At 35.6% G+C, this 27,724-nt stretch overlaps 1 long non-coding RNA gene across 1 annotated transcript in view; it reads left to right on the plus strand.

The window, feature by feature from the left end:
• LOC143388471 (uncharacterized) overlaps positions 1-27,724 on the plus strand; it is a 77,597-nt gene that overhangs the window by 33,407 nt on the left and 16,466 nt on the right. The gene's annotated exons all lie outside the window — the stretch shown is intronic.

Consider the following 27,724-nt stretch of genomic DNA (forward strand, 5'->3'; position numbering starts at 1 on the left):
CCTGGCTTTTTGCTGAGGCTGGCTTTGAACTCTCGATCCTCCTCCAAGCTGCTGGGATTACAGGCATTTGCCACCGCATCTGGCTGAATTTTTTTTTTTAAATAGTAAATTTTGAAGGCTGGAGATGTAGCTTGAGCTTGGTGGTAGAGCACTTGCCTAGTACACAGGAGGCCCTGGGTTTGATCCCAAGCACCGCAAACAAAAAAGGGTAAATTTTATGTTATGAATATTTTCACACACACACACACACACATACACACACACACACACACACACACACACACACACACCAAAAACAAATAAGCCCAGCCTAGAATGTAAGGCTTAGGCCATAAAATATTTCCATATCATTTAGAATATTATGGGCATTATATACTAGGATGACAAAAAGTTGTTACGTTAATTCTTTAAAAGAATTTTCCTGAATGTCTTGAAATGTGAGACAAAGATAGCAGCTTCCAAATTCCTTGTTTCCTATGTTACACACAACTACAAGTCAGCCATGAAATTCTGCAGACAATCCACTGTATATGATGTCACAGACCTACCTCAAAGGTAGACTCTGAGGCAATACACCCATCTGTGCTGTCTTCTTGGAGCTACTTCCTGAGATGTACTTGTAGAGAGACACACAGAAGTAGAAGACTTGTCATTGGTGCTTGAATAAAGCAGGGAGCACGTTAAAGCCCAGCCCAAGGTGATGGTCATTACCTGGTTCCCAGTGTTTCAGATGGCTCCTGGCCAGGCTTACTCGGTTTCCCCTCTCCTGGGAGTGTTTTGTGAGGGCCTGAGCCAGACCCAAGTGGGCCCTGGACTGTCAATTTTTGATGTGGCTGAGTGGCAGTTTCCAGGAGAGACCCGAGCTGAATGCAGTGAGCCAGAGGTATATATGGTTCTCTGAAATCAGGGTCAGATGAAAACAGCTCATTTGAAATCTCCCAAGCAAAGTTGCTGCTGAGAGGCTGGAGTGCAGGGGGGCTGCTACCCTGAGCTCTGAACAACTAAGATAGTATCCTATGGGCTCAGCCAGCCTGTCTAAAAGTGTCAATAGCAAGGATACAGAAACTCTCTCCACCACCCTATGAAATGGGAATTTGTTGTAACAGTATATATTGCTCTAGGAAAGCAGGGTCCTGGAGAAAGCCAGGAAGAACTGTTCTTAAAGAGATCTAACCTGGAAGTGCATTTGGGATTACAGCCACTTGAGACTGCTTGAGAAACTCAGGAGAATGAGTTTGTGGATCTGACTCTACTGCTTTTCAATTAATGTAGCTCAGGGTCCTTCTCTATAGATACCTCAACCCACTCATTTTCAACTCAGTGTTGCTTTCCCTTGCCTTTGGCTTCTGCCTCCATGTAGCTGCTGATTTCTTCTAAAATTGGACTGACACCTGAAGCATAATCTTTCTTTCCTCCAGCCTGATACATTCAATCTCTCTCTCGCTCTCTCCCCCTTCTCTCTCTCTCTCTCTCTCTCTCTCTCTCTCTCTCTCTCTCTCTCTCTCTCCCTGATCATCCTGTCAGTTTTACCTTCCGTTATGAAACTTTAGATTTTTCTGCCTAAATTTCTCAGTTCAAATTCCACATAGTCTTCCCTTCTACATGGTTTGGCTTTCTGAAGTTTCAGAGTTATCTGGTCAACTGCAATCCAAAAGTATTAAATGATTCCAGAAATAATTCATAAACTTTAAGTTGTGTACCATTCTAAGCAGTACAATGAAATCATTTTTAAACAATTTTTAATATGTTCAGTTTTTAATAACAGGAATGTTTTATGAACTATTACTATGTCGAACAGCAAATGAATACTTACAGTGATTTTTTTTCCAGTGAATTTGAATTTTTTTTCTTCCTTTAATTTTTTTTTTTTGTTATTGTTAATTGTCTTACTAGAAATTGAACCCAGGGCTTCATGAGTTTGAGACAGGTGCTCTACCACTAAGCTAAACCCACAATGCCTTGAAATTCTTTTAAAAAGAAAAAGGTTTGGATTATATAAACATAGCACAATGAAGTCTTTTACCATCCTATTCTGTTTCACACAGGGTGTGAATCATCTTTTTGTCCACTGTATCCACTTTTTATATGCTACCCACCTGATTTAGTTATCAGATCAGTTATCAGATCAACTGTCATGGTATCAAAATACTTGTATTAAAGTAACCCATATTTTACTTAAAAATGACCTTTAAGTGCAGGAGTAGTAATGCTGACAATTCAGATATGCCAAAGAGAAGCCATAAAGGGCTTCTCTTAAAGTAAAAAGATGAAAGTCCTTACTTAATAAGGAAAGGAAAAACTTATATGCTGAGGCTGCTAAGATCTATGGAAAGAACAAATCTTCTCTCCATGAAACTATGAAAAAAGAAAAAAGAAATTCATTCTAGTTTTCCTATTGTTAGAAATACCAGGGTGTGCCAGGTGCCATGGTGCATGCCTGTAATCCCAGAAGCTTGGAAGGCTGAGGCAGGAGGATCATGAGTTCAAACCCAGCCTCAGCAACTTAGAGAGGCCCGAAGCAACTTAATAAGACCCTGTCTCAGAATAAAAAAATTAAAATTGGCTGGGGATATGGCTCAGTGATTAAATGCCCCTGGGTTCAATCTCTGATACACCCCCCACCCCAATTGTCCCATGCCCAACAAGGAATCAAACATGTGCACTGAAGTAGCTTGGCAAGGCAAACTTTACTTTTGCAGAAGGGCGTGCTACTGATTATGGTAAGCAAGCACACGTGAGTGAACAGTCAACCTGAATATATCCCTAATGCAGCACTGCCCCTTGCTCTGATATGAGGAGCTCAGGGTTATAATCTACATGATTGGCTCATTTTAAATTGGGGAAAGGCTACAGTTAAAGGGAAGAGCTATAGTTAAAATGGCTACCATTGGATCTTACATCCTAATTAAGGCTAAATACTATATTGTGAAAATGGAACACCAAACTTTCTATTTCTTACAAGGTGACATCTCAAACTGAGAAAGCTACAGTCACAGTATGTGATAATTATTACATTCTGATAGAAAAGGCATTAAATTTGTGTGTACATATGTATAAGAAAACAACATAGTATGTATAGGGTTTGGTCCTATCCTTTGTTTCAGGAATCCTCTGAGGGAATTAGAATTTATCTCCCATCGATAAGGTGAACCACAATAAGCAGAAACAGAGGGAAATAATCTGGTTAGTTAAGGGGACATGGTTTCCATTCAGGGCATCTTGAGAGTTCTGGCAAGCATGGATTGGCTGCTCATGGGATAACAAGGCTGCTCCTTTCACAGTGGTGTGAGTACAGCAGTTCCCAGGGGAGGGCACCAGGCACTACATCTTCAGGAAGCAAGACTGTTTCTTCCCTGTGCATTACTGCTTGGTACCAGTTATCCAGAGCAGTGCCAACATGAATACAGAGTGTGAGAATATTTTATTGTACCATTACTTCACTTTATATTTTCTCTTAAATTCCTCTCTGCATTTTCTCTACCCTACATTTTAAGCTTTCATCATAGCCCAAGCAGGGGACATGTTTTACCTCTCCTGGTTGCTTTCTGTACCCTCCTAAACCATTTATGCATGTACTCACCTATGTACTCAATATCCGTTGAATGCCTGCCCTGTAACAATACTAGACAATAAACTACTGGAAGTCTTTATACAGGATGGCACAGGGCACTCAATGTAAAGCACAAATTCAATTTCACAGGTTGAATTGGGTCTTGGGAGTTCTCCCAGGACCTTGTTGCTGCCTGCATCCTGTTGGCAGCGGGAATGAAATTTTATCCACTCCCACTCATGTTCCATTGGCAAGAGCTAGTCACTGGGGTTCTCTTAACTTCAAAACAGGCCAGGAGAGTTAGTCTGATTGTCTTCCAAGAGGAAGAGATTTTGGGTGGTAGCAGAACCCCAGAGAAGTTTCCACAGAGTGGGCAGATAGACAGCTGTTCGGGCATCCCTTACTCAGTTCATCCAAAGAGGCTAATAGTAGCTACTAGGGAGGTCTGTGTGCAGACAACTCAGGACTCATTGAATACCACCAGCTTCATGTCTTTCAATCCAAGCTGATGATCCCAATCTTACAGTTCATGCTTCAAACGTGTCCCCATTTTTTAGACTTCCATCTCCAGTTGCCTAAGTGGCATTTGGTTATCTTCTAGGATCTCAAACTGATCATGTTCTTATTCACATCCTCTTTACCCAGCCTAACCTCTCTCAGTGAAGAGTATCACTCAGTTACTCTCCCTTTTTTTCATGTCCACATCCAATCCATAATCAGTCCATTTTCATCTCAGAAGCTGGGCAAAGATAAATTTTTATCTTATCCTTTAAACTTTCTTTTGTAAAGACTCCCTTAGCCAGGATTCAAAGACAATTAAAACATTTGTAGTGTAGTCTCTTTTACCTCAATAAGACAAAAAATAAATGTAACAAAACTTCAGAAGTTTTCAGGAGAAAAAAATTCACCATTTGTCCACATGACAGGTATATTTTATATAAGACACAAATTTTAAAGACATTTAATAGATGACTGAAAAAATGAACAGTGAAGTTGGAAAAGATGAAAGAGAAATCCAAAACATTAAACAATTACAGCTATGCATGAGATTATTAAAAGTCAAAGTGAAAATTGGGAAACATTGAGATGCCTATAGTAAAATACTACAAAAATGCAAACTTTTCTTAAGTGTGTCTTTTGTTATTGTTGTTGGTTTTGTTTAACTTTTTAAAATTTGTTTTTGTTTTCTGCAAATTCAATTCCTATAAATTCATCTCACAACTCAACCTGCAAAAATATTATTTTAATAGGACATTTAACTTTCCATTGTCCTAAAACCACAAACTCTAATGTAGAGGTCAAAAACAATGGAGGTATTTCTAAACATAGCACAATGCAATTAAAATATTGACTTAACTGCTACCATTTAAACTGGAGGGGAGGTAAGCATTCACATAGAGTCATAATAACAGTCTCTGAACTTTCAAACACCTAGAGAAACCCAGGATGGGGCTTATCTATAAGCCTCAACGGTAGCAGGCTAGAGCTAAGGGGGTAACATATTCACTTTAGTTTGCCACAGTCACCACTATTTCCTATTAACTCTATATCAAAGTTTAATGTTAAATGGCATGCAATCACACATTAATATTGTTTTCTTTTTCTTAATGCAAAGCCTGCTTTGATCATTTTTCTGTAATCACAATCTTGAGTCTTTGCTAAGGTTCTTTGCTCTTACAATTTTTTAGTACTGATCATTCCAGAGTTCTAAGTTTTAAAATGGCACGTAAATTTAAAGTGTTTGTGAAAAAGCACTCCCATGATGAGAGGGAAGACATTAAAAACTCAAAAATAACCTGCAAAAATCAGGGCCTATTTTACTTAACTTTTACTTTCCCAATGAATCTAATATTAAGTGGGATGTTAACCCTTAGAAATGATATTTGCTAGAGTCATCTCTGACAGGCGTGCATATGCCTAGTTTACACAAGGATTGGAACAACTTCTTGTTCTTTATTTTAAACTGTGTTTGTAATAAGGCAACTTGTTGGCAATAACCCCTGCTTAGTATATTCATTTTAAGGATCATTTGATTCATGAAGATCCTGTGTTCCCTATATTGTCTGGGGTGATTAATTCTCTTTCCAGAACAGCCATGGATACATGAAAGTCTAGGGAGAATTCAATGGAAGAAAGTGAAGAAGACTCTTTGGAAGCCCTTCAAAATTTACTCTACCTCTCCCCCAACACACCTGGAAATATTCACCCAACACATACATAAACACAGATGTCTCCTGGGGGTGGCAATCTGTTCTGTGGTAAGCATTTATGAAATACCAAAGGCTCTGAGTCTCAGATTCATCACCTACTATTTCAGGTTAGTAATAATAGCTGCTTCAGAAAGATGGAGAGGATTACATGGAGGTCTTTGTAGTTGGCACTTGGCACAGTACAAAGACACAGCCAGGGGCCCAAAAAAGTGATAGCTCTTATTTCTGCTCCTGCCACTACCATCACTATCTACATCTACAGCCATATTTCTTAATCCTAACACTGAAAAGAACAAACCTACAAGGGAAATCCACTGCTTTCTCTTCTCTGCTCCTCTGTTAATACCAAATCAATCTAAGGGACTCTTACTTTTGGATAATTCCTTAATATCAAAACAAACATAATTCAGACCTCTGGTGGAAAATTTTACAAAATTTACAGAATATCCTCAATTAATGGAGGGGGTCACGTGTTGACAAACCCAATGTAAATTTGAAAATATTATTTCGTTCACCAAACGTACAGAACATCCTTGCTTACAACAAGGTCCTTTGTACAGTATGAGTTGTTGTCCCTCATGATCAATCACAGAGGTTCATTTGGCTGCCTGGGAGCTGGGCTCAAGGTCACTGCCCAGCATGGTGAGAGGACCAGAGGGCACAGCACTACCAGGGAAATGATTCAAATTTGAAATTCAAAGTATGATTTCTATTGAATACACAATTGTTAAATAAAAAACTCCCAAATCAAACCATTCTAAATCAGAGGCTGTGTGTGGTCTAAAATATTGGATCTTTCACAATGTATTGGATTCCAACTCCCCCCCCCCAAATTGTGTATACATATCAATCTTTCTATTCATACATTTAATTTTTCAACATTCCATAAATTTGGAAATTCACCAAGAGTGGAAGTGAGGGGGGAAAAATCAGGATAAAACTAAAAGATCTCAGAGAGATTGAAGTCTGCCTCCTCAATCCTTGACAGGTCTTAGGGTACAATGTACTAATAAAAATTGGGTAACATACATGAAGCACAGCTAGAGCACAGCTTTTATTTTAGTGAGATGCTACAAGGTCTAAGTTTAGATGAGAATCACATAGGCTGATTGAAGGAATATGACAGGCCAATCTCAGATGGCCTATTCAGAAAAAATGCATGACCACTAGTCTGGAAATTGCCTTTGTTCTTCTCTATTTAGCATCCAAAGAACAATGACACAGTGACAATTGCTCAGACTGGTTTACAAAAATTAAAACAAAATGTATTCCTTTATGTCTGACAAATCATTACTTTTGTAAAGGCATTTAACATTGGAAGAAAACAATAAACTTTTAATGAGGTTAAAAAAGAAAGAGAAAAAAAACACACACAAAGAAATAAAGAGATTTCAAGTACCCCATAATTATTCTGGTGGTATTTCACATAAAAGTGTGTTGCACAGTGTCAGATGGTAATCATCATGGAAGAAAATGGATATCTAAAAGTAGTTCACAAGCTTACATGGACATATTTGTGAATTGTTTTTCCTTCGTAAGACATTGGCAACACAGCCTTATATTTATTTTTACAGAAATATTCATACTGAGATGTCAGTGGACTATTGTGGCTCTGATATAATACTTTATATTGTGCTGGTCAGGAATTTACATGGATAGCAGATAAATAACACAGCACAATGAAAGAAAAGGCAAAGCAGGAAGTACGAAGTACACTATAGAGATAATATTCTCACACACAGACTTTTCTCTAGCACAGGAAATGGTTCATTTTCTAAATTTAAAGTGCAGAACACTATTCCTGTTCAAGTCCTTTTTCAAGAATTTGGTTCCCATGAAAAGGCAATGTTAGCAGAGGGGGAAGGAAAAGTATTTGATGCTGAAAAACAACCCAAAGAAATGAATCAGTAGGGCAATGTGAAGCCCTCTTTTCTCTCCCTCTACTCCAACTCATTTCCCAATCCTGTGAGGGACAGAGAGAGGATTTTCAAATGGCTTCATGATAGATGTTTGCTCCACTTAATAAAAGGACCTTTTTTATTTTTGAAATTTACTATCCACTTTGCCTCTAAGTTTTATACCTGAGAAATTTAGGTACCTGCGTTACTGGTTCTTTAAAAGTGACTTCTAAAATTGCCTATCCTTTTCCTGAAAACCCACAACTATAACACAGGTCAATACCCTCTGGCTCCTTCTAACTTCATATATCCCTTCCTCACCTTTTCTCATGATCAAAGATTGTCTTTATTTTCTTCATTCAATATGCTGCCTGTTTCTTAGTCTATATTTTTGTTTCCCTTCCTTCTTAATTCTACTCATTCTCTATTCCTAAAAAGAATTAATGTATGATAATTGAAATGGTTATCTTTGGGATGATTTATATACAAAACATCAAAGGCATTAAGATGCTCTGGAAACATCCCAGGTGGTAGGGATTCAGTATTTGAAACAGAAAGCATTTCAAACCAGTAGAGAAAGAATGTCAGGTGTTGGAAAAATAAGCAATCCAATTTGTAGATCTGACTAAAATAGAACAAAAGATAAAACTGATTTTTAAAAGCTCAAACTCTGGCCATTGTGGTGGTGCATGCCTATAAGTTCAGCAACACGAAAGGTTGAGGCAGTAGGATCCAAAGTTTGAGGCCAGCCTAAGCAACTTAGTGAGATTGTAAGCAACTTAACAAGACCCTCTCTCAAAACAAAAAATTTTAAAAGAGCTGGGGATGTGCTCATTATTAAAGTGCTCCTGGATTCAATCCCCAGTACCAAAAAAAAAAAAAAAATAAACCACTTTAGCTCTCTGGGTTCAATTCCAACTCTGCCAAATACTAGTTAACTTTACTCCTCTGAGACAGTTGCAAATTAATATGGCTTCTATCCCTATCAACTTGCTGTATGAATTAAATAATTAATACATGTAAAGTAATGGCATATCCAGGATCAATATATAAGTGTTTTCTGTTACTAATTCATTTGTATTTTCTTTTTATCATTAAAAACACTTGTTGGATGCTGTTTTCATTATTTTTCTTTTTTCTTTTTTTTAAACACTAAAAAATTTATTAGGAGCCTATGAAGTATTTATTTAAAAATTTATTTACTGACATATACAAGGGTACCATCTCATCTACCACCTTATAAAACTAACTACTTAGTTTGGCATAGATTAGTGATATTTTATTTTATTTATTTATTGGTGCATTATAATTAAACATAATAGTGGAATATATAATGCCATATTTATACATGCACACAACACAATTTAGCCATTATTTTCATTAATGACACAATCTCTGAAGTAATACTTTCAAGGAGAATCATGATTTTGTACAATATCCACACAGCAAGTCATCATCAATAGCATTAATCTCCAACTAAGAGGAACAGGTATTGAGCATGCATCAATATGTAAATTATGTTTTATCTGTTTTAAAGACATTCATAATTTATTATTCATAATTTGCTTTCTAAAAACTATACTAACAACCTATAGAAGGTCATTGCTTATGGATTCGGGAAATACATAGCTCATGTCTGAACATAGCCACAAAGATACAACAGATTTGCTTAACTGCTGCAAAAAAGCAAATATCTCCTAGCAGCAATAGTTTCTTGTCTAAATGGGACCTGAAAAATTTTAAGTTCACAAGCAGCAGCCATTTGGGGATGAAAATGAAATGGTCCCTAGGCTGAGTATGATCATTAAACTGGTTTAGGGCAATTATCTTCAGAGTCTGAAACCTGTAAATGCACATAATATGTAATAGAATATGGTAAACTGAAGCCTAATCTGAACAAGACTCAATCTTTGGGAGTGTGGACTGGAGGCCCTAAGCACCTCTGAAAATAGACACCAGGAAATAGTAATAGTACTCTATTCAGGGAGAAAGAAGCAGATTGCATCTGGTCACTGGGCTGATGTTGACAGGAATTACATGCTTGCTTGAAGAAGAATGAAGGTAAGATGGGTGTGAACAAGGGGTTAATAGCTAATAGGATATTATTATTAGTATTATTAGTATTATCTTTTCCCAATGCAGACTGACTAAGGTTTGAGGCCCTGATCTGCTCTTAAGAGCTAGAATAAAACATTGGGTGAGGGTAGAATCTAATTTTAGAGACCAGATGGACACTATAGAGACAGATTGGTGGCTTACAGCTCAGTGGTGAAATTGGGACCTCTTCCCATCCCAGGATACCTGATGTTCCAGGATGGCAAAACTAATTTCAGATCCTTGCCTGCTAGATGAGGCTCCTCTTACCCTCTGCATGGGAGTAAGCTGTTCACACAAGAGCTTACAGGACCTGAAAACTGCTCAGGAGCTGTTCCCTCCATGTCCGCTGAAAAATCATATATTCTGATCAAAAGGATTATGGAATAAATTGATTACAAAATATATATGCAATAATATATCCTCAGATATATTAGAAGTGAGTGACTACAGATATATCAGGACTAATGCATATGTCCTGAAGTATCTGAACCATTTTACCCCTTGTCATAGATCAAAAGGAGCAATACTCTCATTGTTTAAGGCAGTCATTGTGTATTCATTCTTTCTATGCCAGGCTCTGTCTGGGAACTGGTAAGTGATGATGGAAAGTCCAGTTACCTGCCCTCAAGGAGCATGCAAAAGATGTATAAATTGTGGAGCACAGTGGTACACATTTGTAAGCCTAGTGGCTCAGGAGGCTGAGGCAGGAGGATCATGAGTTCAAAGCCAGCCTCAGAAACTCAGCAAGGTCCTCAGCAACTCAGCAAGATCCTGTCATAAAATAATAAATAAAAGGGGCTGGGGATGTACTCAGGTGTTAAACGCCCCTGGGTTCAATCACTGGTATAAAAAAATAAATCACTAAATGGAGGATGTAAGATTAGGTGGTGGTAAACATTTGGAAAAAATAAATAAAGCAAGTTAATGGGGAAGGATGAGGATCTGACAGCTGGAGAAGCTTTCTCTAAAGAATTATCACTTGAGAAGAGACATTGAAGGGAATTACAGGAATAGTGGACAAAGGTACCAGCAACTGAAGTGAAGGAAGGAAGGGCATGTGCAGACACCAAGTATGGAAGGCATGACTCAAGAGAGGAGGAGAGAATTGGTAAAAGCAACTAACAGTTAGACAAGGACAACTGACAGAGGGCTGAAGGGGTCACGGTAAGGACTTGGCATTTTATTCTCAGTGTGATGAGAAGCCATTGAAGGGCTGTAAGCAGAGGAGTTGGTCAAAAGACTATTCCCACTACTGAATAGAGACTGACCATGGAGGAGACCAACTGGGTTTCAATTGAAATAAGACAAGTAGAGATGATGCTGTGTGTGGCTTAAATGATAAGTGGTCTGCATGTGTTTTGAAGTTATTGTTGGAAGGATTTGCAGGTAGACTCATGTAGACTTGTAAGGGAAAGAGAAAAAGCAAGGTTGCCTCCTAAATTTTTGGTCTGAGCAACTTAGTGAAAACTGGAGCCATTTACTGGGAAGGACAGGGGATGGCAGAGTTGGAGGGAAAAACATCAACAGATCTAATCTTGCCAAAGCAGTACCTGAATCACCAGGGAAAACTCAATCCACTCAAAAATAATATCAATTAATAAGCACTTATTCAAGGAATGTCTTTTCTATTTCTAAAAATTATTTTTTAAAACACCAACTACTGAACAGATGCATAGCTATTTCATTTGTTTTGTTTCTTATCTCATTAAAATACCCTTCTGTTCTACATACCAAATTAAGGGAAGTCATCAAAACATATTACTAGTAAATAGCATTAATAGTAATAGTAAATAGCAATTCATTTCTTATTTTCTACATGTAAATTGAGAATGAGATGTGATCATGCTTGGTTTAGAATTCTTATTCCGAAGTGACATAAATAAATGAAACCTCCTGATACCAAAAGTCCATGCTTGAGGGTATATGAATTCAGAAATGAAAAACATTGTGTATATTTTTATGAAATTACTAATATTAAAGAGAATATTAAAACTTATTTTCATCAAGAAATTGTTTCATCACTATGAAGTTGCAAATCTAAACTAATAGAATAGTTCAAATAAGTTGACATGGTCCTTTTATTAGTGGCCAAAAACAAAGAATTTTGAATTTTCAACAGACACAGTCAGTAAGGAAGGGTAGAGTGGATTCACACACAATCGCTAAACAGGCAAATGAAAACACATAAATGGGGGCTGAGATCATGGCTCAGTGGTACAGCGCTCGCCTAGTATGAGTGGGACCTGGGTTCCATCCTCAGCACCACATTAAAATAAAGGCATTGTGTTGTGTCCATCTACACCTAAAAAAAATAAATATTTTTTTTAAAAAGAAAACACATAAATGAATGGCCCAGAAATAACTACCCATATTGAATATCAGATGATACCCCATTAATATGAAAAATTTTATGATTTTTATCTATCAATTTTTTTTGTAAAAATTAGACTGAGGATTTATCTCAGTAGTACAGTGCTTACAGTGCAGGGATCTATCCCCAGCACCCCCAAAATAATTAAATAAATAAATAAATAAGCAAGCCCCAGCCTTATTAGATGAATAGAAAAAGCAAGAAAAGCAGCTACAGAAAATTTAAGTAATTAATAAAATAAAATTAATAGTAAGTTGACTATTCCAACTTACTCTAACATAATTAGCCATAGTAAAGATTACAATGTGCTCATTTCTTTACCAGCTATACAAACTATCTCAATTAATCCTCAATAATCCGGTGAAGGTGGAAGTCATTTTACCTCCTTTTTAGCAATGAAGAAACTGAGTCTCACAGAGGTTAAGTAACTCCTCCAATGTGAAATAACCAGGAAATGAGTCAAACAGCCGGGATTCGATGCCTGCCTGAGGCAGCAGAGAAATTTTTAAAAATTCTTCTGTAAGACTAACAAGACTGGTTGAACTGACTTTCTCATTAAAAAAAAAATTACAGAATTTGAGTAACCTTGTGTTTCTGAAACAGAGTGTTGCTTATAGAAGAAAATTCTCCAGAAATCCTTTCCTCTCATCTTAATTACAGCATGTAAGTTAAGAAGATTACTTTAAAAAACACAATGCCATTGAGCACCTACTTCTACTTAATAAGTTCCAGCCATTACCAGGGGCTGGCTAAAGTTTTCCTGGTTAACATACTACTCACTAGTTTCACCAGGAAAGGTGTCCCCTCCCCACCTCAATGATCTTATGTCTTTTGAGGAATTTAGATCTTAAAAAGTCACAATTTTAATCAGAAATTACCATATTAAGAAATTCTGGGGGGAGGGGATTCTCCATGTTACTTATTTATTATTATTATTTATTCTAATTTGTTATATATAACAGCAGAATACATTGTGATTCATATTATACATATAGAGCACAAATTTTCATAGCTCTGGTTGTACACAAAGTCACACCATTCATGTTTTCATACATGTACTTAGGGTAATAATGTCCATCTTATTTCACGTCTTTCCTACCCCCATACCTCCTCCCCTCCTCCCCCCATTTACTCTATCGAAAGTTCGTCTAATCCTTCCATGCTCCCCCCCCAATCCCATTATGAATCAACATCCTTATGTCAGAGAAAACATTTCATATTGGTTTGGGGGGATTGGCTAACTTCACTTAGCATTACATTCTCCAAATCCATCTATTTATCTGCAAATGCCATGGTTTAATTCTCTTTTAATGCAGAATAGTATTCCATTGTGTGAATTAAGAAATTTTTACAGAGAAATATAGGAGCATAAAAAGAGTTTACTATATAGGTAGGATAAACCTCAAACCAAGAAAAGAGTCTTTAAAAGTCTTAAAAACAATGTATGAGTTAATTAAAAATAATATAAAACTCTTTTTTGAAACAGACCAATGAAGTCAATGATACAAATTAATCATAATTAGCCAAGCATAGTTTTATATGCCTGTAATCCCAGCAGCCCAGGAGGCTAAGGCAGGAGGATCACAAGTTCAATCAACTCAGCAAATTGGGTTTCAAAATAAAACATACACAATGCCATTTTTGTTACTAAAGCTTTATAGTATAGAGTAAGGTCTGGTATTGTCATACCTCCTGCTGCACTCTCCTTGCTTTAGCTATTCTGGGTCTCTTATTTTTCCAATAAATTTCATGATTGCTCTTTCTATTTCTATAAGGAATGACCTCAGGATTTTAATTGGAATCACATCGAATCTGTAAAGCGCTTTGGGTAGTACAGACATTTTGATAATATTAATGTTGCCTATCCAAGAGCATGGGAGATCTTTCCATCTTCTAAGGTCTTCAGTTTCCTTCCTTATTGTTCTGTAGTTTTAATTGTAGAAGTCTTTCACCTCTTCTGTTAAGTTGATTCACAAACCACTCTTTGGTCTATACCCAAAAAAACTTAAAATCAGCATACTACAGTAATGCAGCCACATCAATGTTCATAGCAGCTCAATTCATAAAAGCTAAACTGTGGAAGCAACCTAGATACCCTTCGATAGTCGAATGGATAAAGAAACTGTGGTATATATACACAATGGAATATTACACAGCATTAAGAGAATAAAATTATAACATTTGCAGGTAAATGGATGAAGTTGCAGAATATCATGCTAAGTGAAGTAAGCCAATCCCAAAAAACCAAAGGCCGAATGTTCTATCTGATATGTGGATGCTGATCCATTATGAGGATGGGGGAGGTATGGGGAAAATGGAGAAACTTTGGGCAAAGGGGAGGGAGGGGAGCGAGAATGTGTGGTGGCAGGAAAGATATTGGAAAGAGAAGGATATCATTATCTTAGGTATATGTATGACTGCACATAAGGTGTGACACTACATCGTGTACAACCATAGAAATGTAAAGTGTAACTGAAATTGTGTATAATGAATCAAAATGCATTCTGCTGTCATATATACCTAATTAGAATAAATAAAGAAATTTTAAAAAATAAATACAACATAAAATGGGCTGACGCTGTGGTTCAGTGGTTGAGTGAACCTGGGTTCAATTCCTGGCAACACCCCCAAAATTAATCATAATTATCATAGTAATCATCTATCTTCTGGAGAGCTATTTGTTCCCTGTACAATGTTAAAATGTGAGTTCCTTAAACAACACACTCTACCTACTAGCACTTCTTTGAAATTCATAAGTTGAACAGTCATGTAACTAGATTTACTGACTCATCAAACTATGTAATATCTTCCACTTTTCACAAGCCAAGCATTAAACAAATTGTTTTCTACCATGCAACTGGCATTATGCTTTCAAATCTCTTAAATTTGGGAAGTTCTACATACATTTTGCAGCACATTTTTAGGAAATGCTGCTCACAAAAAAGAACAAAGAAAATGGAGTTGGATGGGGTGTAAAAGTCCACCTAAGGCTGGACACAGTGTTGCACACCTATAATCCCAGCAATTCAGGAGGCTCAGGAAGGAGGATAGAAAGTTCAAAGACAGTCTCAGCAACTTAGTGAGGCCCTAGGCAACTTAGCGAGACACAGTTTCAAAATAAAAAATAAGAAGTGCTGGGATGTAGTTCTACTAAACATTCAGGTTTAAGTCCCCAGTACAAAAAAAATCCACCTAAGAATGCTATCTAAATTTCTTGAGTTCACATATTACAAATATATTACCAATAAGCTCACATATTACAAGCAATGCACCAAATACTTTTACCAAGACAGGGACAAATGTATTAAGAAAATTAGTTTCTTCTCTGTGCATCTTAAGTGAATATTTTTTAAAACTTTACATTACACTTCCATATTTCAGTACATTCACAGATTTTCAGAGAGCTAAATGATGCAAAGACACTTGAATTGAATGCATTCTAGAAAGTGATGCACCCTGACTAAGTACACATAGAGCTATAGCTGCTCTCATACCTGGAGACACAACAAGAGGAATAAGAACGTGCTATAGCTCAGGCTCAGGGTAATCAGCTACATGATTAATGGACTTTTATAGGCTTCATCTAAAATTGGAATCCCAAGGAGTACTAGTCACAGGTTGAGTTCCACAAGCCTTCACCAAGTGCTGAAGTGTGTTGCAGGCAGAGCAGCCAAATTGAGAAAGACCTACAGAGCCTTCTCCACTGCAAGGCAGGCACCTACTTAAAGCAGGGGATGGGGCAGATGAGCGGAGAGGAACCCTTCTGAAATCCTTCAGTTCTTCACAGGTACCATGCAGTAGCCCTCAGAATGTCAGACTCAGGAGTATTTGGACATAAAGAGAACTGCTAAGGTGCAGAAGCCAGCTGAGGGACTAACACACTACATAATAAACTGACAACAGGACTGCAGAGCATGCTGAACTCTCCCAGGCTGGCAGCTGGACTGAAAAATACAAAGGGATCTTCTGATCCTCACTCAATAGCACACCAAAGCCCAAGCCCAGCAGAAGAGGAAATCCTGACCCACATTCAAAACATTTAAAGATAGTAGTGAAAAATGAGTATAAGGTACAGCTTCTTTTAAATATCATTAATAAAAAGCTTAAAATAGGGGGTGAGGATGTAGCTCAGTGGTAAAGTGCTTGCCTCCTATAACTGAGGCACTGGGTTGAATCCTCAGCATCACATAAAAATAAATAAAGATACTGTGTGTTCATCTACAACTAAATAAATTTTAAAAAACTTAAAAAATAATGTTATAGTTTAAATTAAAGCAAAATCAAGCTATTGCAAATAATCTAAAGAGAGAAGTGAAAGATCTCTACATTGAAAATTATAAAACACAGCTAAAAGACATAGAAAATATACAAATGAATGGAGAGACAGCCAATGTTCACAGATAAGAGACCTATTTTTAAGAGTAAGATATCAATTTTCCCCAAAGATTTTTAAAATATTTTTTTTTTAGTTGCACACAATAACTTTATTTTATTTATTTATTTTTTATGTGGTGCTGAGGCTTGGACCCAGGGCCTCGCACATGCTAGGCAAGCACTCTATCCCTGAGCTACAACCCCAGCCCTCAATCTTCCCAAAATTGACCTATAGATTCACCACAAACTCAATCAAAATTTTTGTAGGTTATTTTTTTAATTGACAAGCATTTCCAAATTTTATTGGAAAAACAGAAGCTCTAGAATGGTCAAAACAATATTTACAAAATTAGGAACTTAGAAAACATTATTTCAAGAATTATTGCAGAGGTACTATAATCAAAACAACGTAGCAAGCGCATAGAATAGACAAATCTATAGAACAGAATATCTGTCAAATGCAAACTAGATGATTCCTGGGCTTGAAAATGTCACTTTAATACACGTTGTCAGAGCTGTGTATATTCATATGTGGAAAATAAAATACTCCTCAACTCCTGCTTCATTCCTTACTAAAAATCATAGTGTTATCACAGACCTAAATAAATAAGGTGAAAATATAGAATTTAGAGAATAAGAAAAAGTAAAAAAATATAACGTGATCTTGGGATAGGCAAATATTTTTAGGACAAACATGTGCAACAGCTTTTATCATAATTGAAAACTTTTGTCATGAAAAACAACCCTTTGGGCCACAGATTGCATTGCAGTATCATCAGTATCATTCATATATACATATATATGCGCATGCACACACACATGCACACACACACACACACACACACACATATACATACATATACACACACACACATTTCCTTATGTACAATATATTTAAAATACTAAAAGTCAATACTAGAAAAAGAAAGCTACCCAATTTATAAATGTAAGAACAAGATAGAAATTAGTATATGAAAGGATGCTTCAGATGATTGGTTATCAAAAGTACAAATGAAAATTAGAATAAGACACCACTAAATAAATACCATGAACTAAAATTATAAACACTGACATAACAAGCATTGGCAAGGATATGGAACAAATAGAACTCACACACATTGTTGCTGAGAAGGTAAAATAGTAAGCATGACCTCTTTAAAGAAACTGCTTCTTAAAAAGTTTAATATATAGTTACTGTATGACCCATCCATTTCACTCTTTGGAATTCACCTAAGAAAACTAGAAATATACATCAAAGCAAAGATTCATGTTGGAACATTCATAGAAGCCTTAATTCATAATAGATAAGAATTGGAAACAACATAAACATCTGTCAAATAGCGAATGAATAAGTAAATTATGTTTTATTATGTGCTATAAACATGAGTGAGCATGTCAATTTTTATCATAAATTGTATCCACTAAGATATATTTAAGTTATTAATGATTAAGTAAATATTTACATATCTAATGAAACAACTCAATAGTTTTTCACTCATGTTGACTCTGAAAGTTTTCCACATAAATAAAGTTTTCTCTAAATAGGTTCAGCATGGATAATGAAACACAGTGAAATAACAACCTAATTTGATCTGTTGTGCAAAAATAACTATCTTCAAATTGCAGTATTACATAATCAAGTGCATATGGCTTTTTTTAGAATACAAAAATAAGTTAAAGGGACAATCATCAATTATCTTCAAATCAAGGCCTTATATTCTGTTTGTGATTCATATTAATGAAAATAAAAACTTAAAACTAGTAATAAAAGGGCTTATAAAAAGAAAATATTAGTCATTGTATTCAACATAAAGAACATAATAATGAAATGCCATGTAAATTCTATTTGGCTTTACATAATTCTAAATGTATACTTTCATTATTCATAAAACATTTCTTAGGCATCCCTGTGTTTGGAGAGCAGTAGACATAAAGACTTCATCAAGTAATCAGTCTTAAAATGGGAAATAAGAGAAGACTGTAGAAGGAAGAAAAAGAGAAATAAAAAGAAAATAAATAAATAAAAGGAAACAAAGTGGCTGGGGACATAGCTCACTTGGTAGAGTGCTTGCTTCACATGTATAGAGCCCTGGGTTCAATCCCGAGCACCACATACACACACACACACACACACACACACACACACACACACACACAAAGGAAATAAAGCCCCTCCCCTCATCATGCTTAAAATTCAGTTTTAGGTAGAGCTATACACATGTGGAATTATCTAAAATCTCATAGAACTGTTAGTATAAAATGTCTTCTGGGAACTAACCCCTAGGAAATCTACAGAGAAACTTCCTATTTCTGTTGTTATGTTTTCTTTTTTTTTTTTTTGTTTTCATTTTCATAGTTTATTTCTTTATTTTTTTTTTAATTACCCCTAAATTTGACTGTGCCTGGAACATAGCATTTACCTGTGCTAACTCACTGCCTCCACCTTATGGTGAAGTTGTCTCCCTGAAAATGTAGTCAGGAATGCTAGGTTATTGATAAAATTCAAGACCAACATTAAATCTATTTCTCTGATTTGTCTACAGAATCTAGCACAACACTAGATAATAAAATCAAATGCTTAACACAGGCACGCTAAATTTACAGTATGCAAATATTTTCTTTCTCTAAGGTTTCTTTCTGAATTGATCTTTCCAACAATTTTTAATGCACTATTAATGTGACAATAGTTCATAACCAGCCTTATCTTCTTTAAGTATAGAAAGATACTTCATTCTATATATACGGAAACCAACTAGTTGAAATATAAAGTCTGCAATCAATGAATCTCCTCTGTTCTCTACCCTCCTCTTATAACTCTACCCTCCCAAATTTAAAATAACACATCCAGTAATAATTTAAGGTGATTACAACAACTGAACTTTTGTTTTTCTATCCAGGGTGCAATGTCTGCCAAATGCAAACAAGATGACCTGGACTAACACAGGCTTTCTTCTTTAACGGAATAGTGGTGATCACGCCACTTCACCTGCAGAGGCATGTTTCTGAGGCAGTTAAGTGTTGTCTATCATCTTGGACCAGAGCAAACACGTCCATTAGAAATATGCTTTATCAATGGAATCACCCAGAACCAGTTGACAATTACTGATTAATACTCATTTTAAAGATAAATACAATTGCTATGCACAATTTCTACAGTACTTAATTTGCCTTCTCAAACATTATCTATTACCTAATTTAATATTATCTTTAAATTACTTTCCTACAGTCACTCTAATCACTTCTGCCTTCAATCGTCATCATCAGTGTTACAGAATATTCTGAAATTTTCTTTGAAACATAATCCAACAATATTTTCAAGTGGCTCAAGTTATGAAATAAACCATTCAAATTCTTCAAATATCTATTTTATTCAAGTTAAACACTGATTAACAAATGCATCCACTTGTCTATATACCATTCAACCCATCCCTGAATCCCTAAGTCAAAGACCAGTTTCTCCATGAATATTTCTCCTAATTCCTTAACCCAGACATTTTTCTCTTAATTAGTTCACTGATAGAACATATTAGATAAAATGCTTATTTATCATTTAATATTCAATTGCTCCCATGGTGATTTGGCACTGTATAAAATATTCAATAAACAGCTACTGAAGTGAAGTAACAGTCTAAAATGTCAAAAAAATAATTGCAAGAGGTAGTATTCTAAGAAACTGCAAATTGAAACATTTAATTACAAATTAAATATATCATTCTCAGTCATAAATTCTTTTTTTTAATTTTTTTTCTCAGTCATAAATTCTAAAGGCATCCTGGCATAGGTGGATGATCCAATAAAACAGGTTGTGAATATTAGAAAATACAGCCAAAGCAAGGTTTTAATTTGAGAAACTATTTGTATTTAAAGATGCAGATTTGTACAGAATTATTAGTTATAACATTAATCTATAAATACTTAAAAATCCATTACCACTTTAAATCATTGTTTTTTCATTACTAAAAAAAATCCAGAACATTCTGAAATTTTCTTCTAAGCATAATCCACACTATTTTCAAATGGCTCAAGTTCTGAAATAAGCCATTCATATTCTTCAAGTATGTATTTTCTTTCAAGTTAAAAACTGCAATTTTTAATTACCTTAGAATTTTCAACTGAAATGTGTTTATCTGAAGTTCCTCCTTAAGAATAACTAATTACATTGCATCTGTTTTTGGAGGGTACCAGTTATGACCCCCTATATCCCCTGAAAGAATAAAGTTTGGTTCTGCTAACAAGAAGACAGCTACTATTATGTTCAGATGAATAACCCAAACTAAAGGAATCTGGACCATTGCTATAGCGGTTATGGAAATAAGCTTTTGTCCTCTTCAACATCAAAGTGCCAACATTCAGATCCTGTAGTTATATAGCCACTTATGATGTATTTGTTGCAACATACTGACTGTTTTTAAAAAATACCTAATGCATTATAATGAAAAAGAAATGAATGTCTTAAAATTTGCTTTTGACACTCTTTAGTCTGAAATTCTTTTTATAAAAAGGCTCAAAATCTACTTCAGGAGACACTGTCTCCAAAAAATGGCTAGGAATGCAGTTCACTGGTAGAACACTTTCCTTGCATATAGTACCACTAGCTAGGTTCAATTCCCAGTACCCAGGGGAAAAAAGAAAAGGTCCACATCTGATCAAGTCAGATTTTAAGCAATGCCCCATGAAATTACAAATGCTATATTTCTCCAAGTTCTAAAATGCTTCTTAGCCTACATGCTTACTGAATTAATACGTGCTAGAAAAACATTAGTCATTCTTCTCAGCCATGCCTAATTAATATACACAAATTAGAAAATGATACAAGAAAATAGAGCAAAATCTATGCTCTGCAGTAAATTGATTAGAGGGTTGTATCTTTTTTTCTTTTTTGTTTGCTTTGTGTGTGTGAGTGTGTATGTGTGTTTGTGTGTGAATGTGCATGTGTGTGTGTCTGTTTCCATATCTACAACATTCTTGGTACTTGAGTTAAAATCCAGGACATCACACGTGTGAGGCAAATGCTCTACCACCAAGTATACCCCGAAACTTATTTTATTTGGGACAGCGTCTCTCACTAAGTTTCCCAGGTGACCTCGAATTTGTGATCCTCCTGTCTCAGCCACCCAAGTAGCTGGGATTACAGTTCTGCATCACTAGCCTGGCTAAAGGTTTATATCTTAACACCTGTCTATGACATTATAATATTCTCATCCTTGCTGACCATAGAGATGGCAAGGAAACTGGGCCTTGACCTTGACATCATAACCTTCAGAACATAATGTTTTTTCAGTATTCATAGCTCGACTTTGACTTCCCAGAACACTTGTCTATAGCAATTCCAGAGAAAGAAAGATAAAGAGCAAGTATAGGTCAGTATAGACCCTGTCTATGGGAAATATCTATCCCTCACCAAGAAAGTACAAAGCTTAATGTATTATTTGTGCTATCATTCAGCACCTCTGTCTTGGCTAGAGCTTTCTTTAGCAAGAATGAAAAATAATGAAGAGAATGTAGTCTGTAATAAAGGTTGAATGGCTTGTTTTAAAGTTGTAAAATATTCATGCTTAAAATTTCAAACTCTTTAGACTGTTTCCTAGAAAATGAGATGTCTCATCTATACTGGGGATCACGTCCAGGCCTGGTAACAACTGGCCAGAGCTGAGTGGCAATGAGCCTCTGAATTCCCCAGACCCCACTACTTCCTAAAGTCCAACCTTCATTTCTGCTCCCTGTCTTATATCAAGAATATCCTTAGTGGGTTCCTTTGGTGTGAAGGTGAATCATGTAAATGCTGCAGTCAGACTTGCTTTGGTTTAAATTCTACCATCTACTAGTTGTGTAAGCTTGAACATATTTCTTTCTTTGTTCATTCTGCCCTTTTGTTTTCTCCTTATAAAATTATAATTCTAACTACTTTGTAGGGTTTTTGGGAGAATTAAACATGATTCTGACAGCAAGTATATAGCTCAGTACCTCAATAAATTACCTGCTATTAAAGAAAACACAAATAAGTTTAGATGAAATTCCCTGTACTGCCATCTCTTGGAGATAACCTTGGGCCAAGGTGTAGGACTCAGAGCCTGGAAGCTTCGTCTTGTCTATGTCTGCTGCTGGGGTCTGGGGAGAAGTGAGCTGAGTGTTAAAAATCAAAAGACATTGAGTCTGTTTGCTAACATTCTCCTCCAAGGCTGATGATAGTTTTTACCCATGGATGCAAATTAAAACCACCTGGGTAACAGTTTAAAAACTAGCAATTCTCAGTCCTTACCCCATACCCTGTAAATCAGGATCTATTGAAATGTACCTAGATTTTTGTTAAGGTCCCACTGTGATTCTAATTCACAGATAGGCTTCAGAACCACTGAACCATGGCACAAAAAGCAGGAGGCCTATCCAGCAAGACTCATGAAGAGGTCTACATTCTTTCTTTTTTTTTAATTATAGATGGACACAACACATTTATTTCATTTGTGTATTATTATATGGTGCTGTGGATTGAACTCCGTGCCTCATGCATGCTAGGCAAGCGCTCTGCTCACTGAGCCACAATCCCGGACCCGAGCTCTACATTCTTAAAACAAGCAGCTTAGGAAGCTTCACAACTCAGAAATTCCTTGTTCATCTAGCAGAAAATACTGTTCTAAACATGCCTGCCCTGCGGTTACAACAGTTGCATATTTAGAAAAATATGAAGACAAATGTTTATGGAATGTGTTTGTGTTTTTTACAATACTGGGGATTGAATCCATGGTTGTTCCACCACTGAGCTACCCCTGTAGACCCTTCCTTAACTGTTTATTTTAAAACCAAGTCTCATTAAGTTGCTGAGGCTGGCCTCAAATTCAAAACCCTGCTTCAGCAGGATTTAAATTCTACCCTTTTGACCTTGACATGACCTGTGAGTCAGGCTCACAGTAGCTGGGATTACATGGGTGCACCACCACACTCCATGGTATAAGGTATTTCTTAAAGTGTGTTCCCATGGGGGTTATTTTAAATACCGGTTCAGGTGCATTTACATAGATTCAGGAATAATAATTTTTAAACTTCAAAACATCACTGAATTTAGCAATACCATACTGAGTAAACAAGAAATAACAGATAAGGCTATTTGTATTTTATACTGAGGTAACTTTAAATTGCTGTAGTAAAGTCCTAAGCTTTCTACTTAAAAATGGCAAAATCATCAATAGTTTTCCATGAAATGTAAAGCAACATTCTTAAAACAACACTCATATATAAGTTAACTTCTACTCCAATTTTGCTAATATTTATTAAACTACAGTAACATATCTAGGATGGCAAAAAAAAAAACACTAGTCGTTCAAGCAATTTTATGTCAATAAATAAAATGTTATTTTAATTCTTAAGTAACTAATATGCAAATTAACTCAGAATATTTAAGTTTAAAAAACATTGTTAAGCACAATTTAGGCAGAGAGATAACTAATTTTGGAAAGGGGGCTATTTTAAGAACAGGTCCATATTTTTTCAGGTCACTAAATTAGAATTCTGTTTGTATTTAAATGTAAATTTAGATGTGCTCTACTTATTTTAGCATGATTTTTTTAAGGAAAGAATATATTGGGATCACATAAACAAACCAAAAAAAATTACATAAGAAAACATAATGTAACAATTTTTGTAAGTACCTAACATGAGCATGTGCTTAACATCTAAAAACAAAAGGTACAATATTGGTACATTGGAGATATATATATATATATATATATATATATATATATATATATATATATATATATATATGACAAGGGTGCATTAGAGAAGTTTCTAATATAAAACATTTAAAACATGGAGAATACTTGATTTTAAAATACAGAAAATAAATGTTAAGATAGGCACACCCACAATTCTTACAAAAACATGCTTGAAAAGATAAAATTCATCTGAGCACTCATTTCTCAGATATACAAAAGCTATGAAATCAATCAATGAATATTGCCTCCTGCTTTTGCACTGTTTCACCACTGATTGGTATCAATTCTGAATACACAATTACTGTTGTTTTTCATCTTTCTGGCATGTTCTATATAGAATGCATCTACCTAAAATGAGTAGAACTTAAAACATCAACATTATTTGTATTACAGTCACTTCCGTCACTTCCTTATGTTATTTTTAAAAGGCACTATATTTAAAAAATAATATTACAACAAATAGTGCTTTGGAAGATCTGAAATTCCAAATCAATGTGTTCCATCAATCATAAGTAGAGTTAAGAAGCCCTAACTTAAATTATATATATATATAAAGTTGATGGATTTAAAGATTATAAAATTGGTTTATTGTAAAAGCAATTCAAGAATAACCAGTTAAAACCTTATCCCCCTACTACCCAAACAACCAAAAAGCGTTAAACACTTTTACATTAGGAACAAGAACATAAAACAAGAAAGACCACATCAAAGCTATGATTCAAACTCAAAAAGAGAAAGGACTCTTAAATCTCTTCCAGATCACTACAATGGTATGATAAGATCAAAGCACTATGTCAGGTACACAGCACTGCTACAACACTGAGGTATAACTGGGCAAATTAAATTTGGGAGAAAACGAAGACTATGTATGTGCAATCCTGTATGTGCTCTGATATGTCCTATAAAGAATAGATCTTTTCTGTCCCAGATTAGACATTGTATAGTGAAAAACAAAGAGAAAACAGTAGAGGAAGGGGAAATCCTACCAACATCTTCAAGGGATAATATAGCATTAACTATATACTGACTATCAGAAAATAAATTAAATACAGAATCTTTAAACATCACAAAATCTTGTAATACTGCATTAAGCTCTACCTTTTGAGCTGATTGTTTGGGTACTGAAAATGTAAAAGTTTGATCAGGGGTAACTACTACTGCTGTACCATTTTTTGACCCATCAGTGAATATATTTGGAGCATTCATGATAGGTGTTTTTCTTGTCATTTTTGGAAAAACTATAGGATGCGAAGACCAAAAAGACAATAAAGGATTAGATGGTAAGTGGTTATCAAATTAAATATTAGATTTACAAATGATTATTGCCCAAGTATTTCACTCATTAGCTAACTCAACAATTTGATCCATAGTATATGGAGTAATAATTTTATTGGGAGAAATTCCAAACACTCCCTTTGCTGCTTTTTATTCCTACAGCCTCAGGATACCTAATAAGAATAGTGTTAGGAGAATAAGATAAATGTATCCACAATAATGGACCTTCTTGCCAAAATACTTCTCTAGGAATATTTTTTTGTTGGTGTTACAATAAATAATAAAGGCAAACTTATATCAATTCTATCCAAATGCATATTTTAAATGTATGTTTCAATGATTTTTAATGCCTCTCTTGCTTCAGGCGTTAACATGCAGGGTGAATTTGGATCTGATGGACCTTTTAGGATAGCAAATAAAGGTCCCAACTCTCCTGTTGGTATGCCTGGATAAGGTCTTATTCAATTTATGTCTTCTAATAATTTTTGAAAGTCATTCAGTGATTTGAGTTGATCTACTTGTATTTGAATTTTTGGTGAATGCACCATGGTTGAAGATAATAGAACTCCTAAATAATTAATTGGAAAATTTAATTGTACTTTATCTATTGCTATCTCTAGATTATAATTTTTTACTAAATTTGTAAGTGTAGCATAATATTCTAGCAGCGTGTTTTTAAGTTTATGTGCTAATAATAAATCATCCATATAGTGAAATATTTGTAGTTCAGGATTTTGATTTCTAAGTGGCTGGATTGATTTGTTAACAAAAATTTGACACATAGTTGGGCTGTTAGCCATCCCTTGAGAGAGTACTTTCCATTCATAACTCTGATCAGGAACTTCATGATTTAGTGCAGGGATAGTAAATGCAAAACGTGGACTATCCTCAGGATGAATTGGAATTGAAAAAAAAAACAATCTTTAATATCTATAGCTAAAACATAGCAGGTTTTTGGCAAAGCAGACTATTGGGGAATCCCTGATTGAGAAGGTCCCATAATAAGCATCTCATTATTAATTGCTCTTAAATCTTGCAATAATCTCCATTTACCAGATTTCTTTTTAATGACAAAAATGGGAGTATTATAGGGAGATATGGAAGGTTGTATATGTCCCTCTGTTAATTGTTGTTTGACCAGGTCATGGGCTGCTTGTATCTTTTCTTTACTCAGGGGCCACTGAGAAACCCATACTGGTCTTTCTGAATTCCAAGTAATTTTTATTGTCTCAGTGACCCCTTCTGAAAACCCAATCCATGTCTATTTATTCCTTGATCTATTTGAATTGGTGCTGCTATACCTTGTTCTTGTTCTCCTAATCTTTTTTCTTTCCTAAAATCTTGTCTAGCCCTAATAGTGGGCGCATTTGGATTGCTATTATTTGTTAATTGCAAGCCTAATTGATCTAGGACATCTCGTCCCCATAAATTTATACGAAGATGATCCAATAAATATGGCTGTATAGTTCCTTCACATCCTTCAGGATCCTTCCAATCTAACACCATTGCATTTCTCTGCGGATTAGTTGCCACTCCTAGGCCTCAAAGTGTTTGACTGGCTTGTTGTAATGGTCAATGTTTTGACCATTCTTGATGAGATATGATGCTAAGGTCTGCATGTGACCAGTAGCCCATTAAATTCATATCCTTGAATATTTAGTTTTAGCATTGGGTGAGAATCTAAATTTAAAGACAGCAGAGACCAATCTACAACTGTGGAGCCTAATCCCCTGGAACCTCTTTCTATTGTACTACTGGAAATTTTATCATGTAGGCTGGGTATTATTAATAACTGTGCTATTCTGTCTCCTGGTGAAATTACTGATATACCCTTTGGAGCACTAGCTATAATTTTTATTTCACCTTCATAATCGGGATCAATTACCCTTTTGTAGTAGAAGAACTGTGTCCCAATAATAAGCCTACTGTTCCTTGGGGAAGAGGTCCTTTTACTCCTGTGGGAATGATTTGAACTCCCATCTCTGGTGTTAGTACTGTGCTGGTGGAGGTGCAGATGTCCAACCCTGTGCTCCTTCTGGTTTGTCTGATGAGAGATCTGATGGATAATGTGTCCTGGGCACTACCCTGATGGTGTTGCTGGGTTCCTCCATGGTGTTTCTGGGTTCCTCCAGTGACCCATATATTTGAGGTTGTGGGCTATGTACTTTATAAAGAAAAGAGGTTTATATATTACAGTTTGGGAAGCTGAAAAAATCAAAATCAGATGTTCTTATTAATTC

Source organism: Callospermophilus lateralis, unplaced genomic scaffold, assembly GCF_048772815.1.
Source record: "Callospermophilus lateralis isolate mCalLat2 unplaced genomic scaffold, mCalLat2.hap1 Scaffold_93, whole genome shotgun sequence".
Classification (NCBI taxonomy): Eukaryota; Metazoa; Chordata; class Mammalia; order Rodentia; family Sciuridae; genus Callospermophilus; species Callospermophilus lateralis.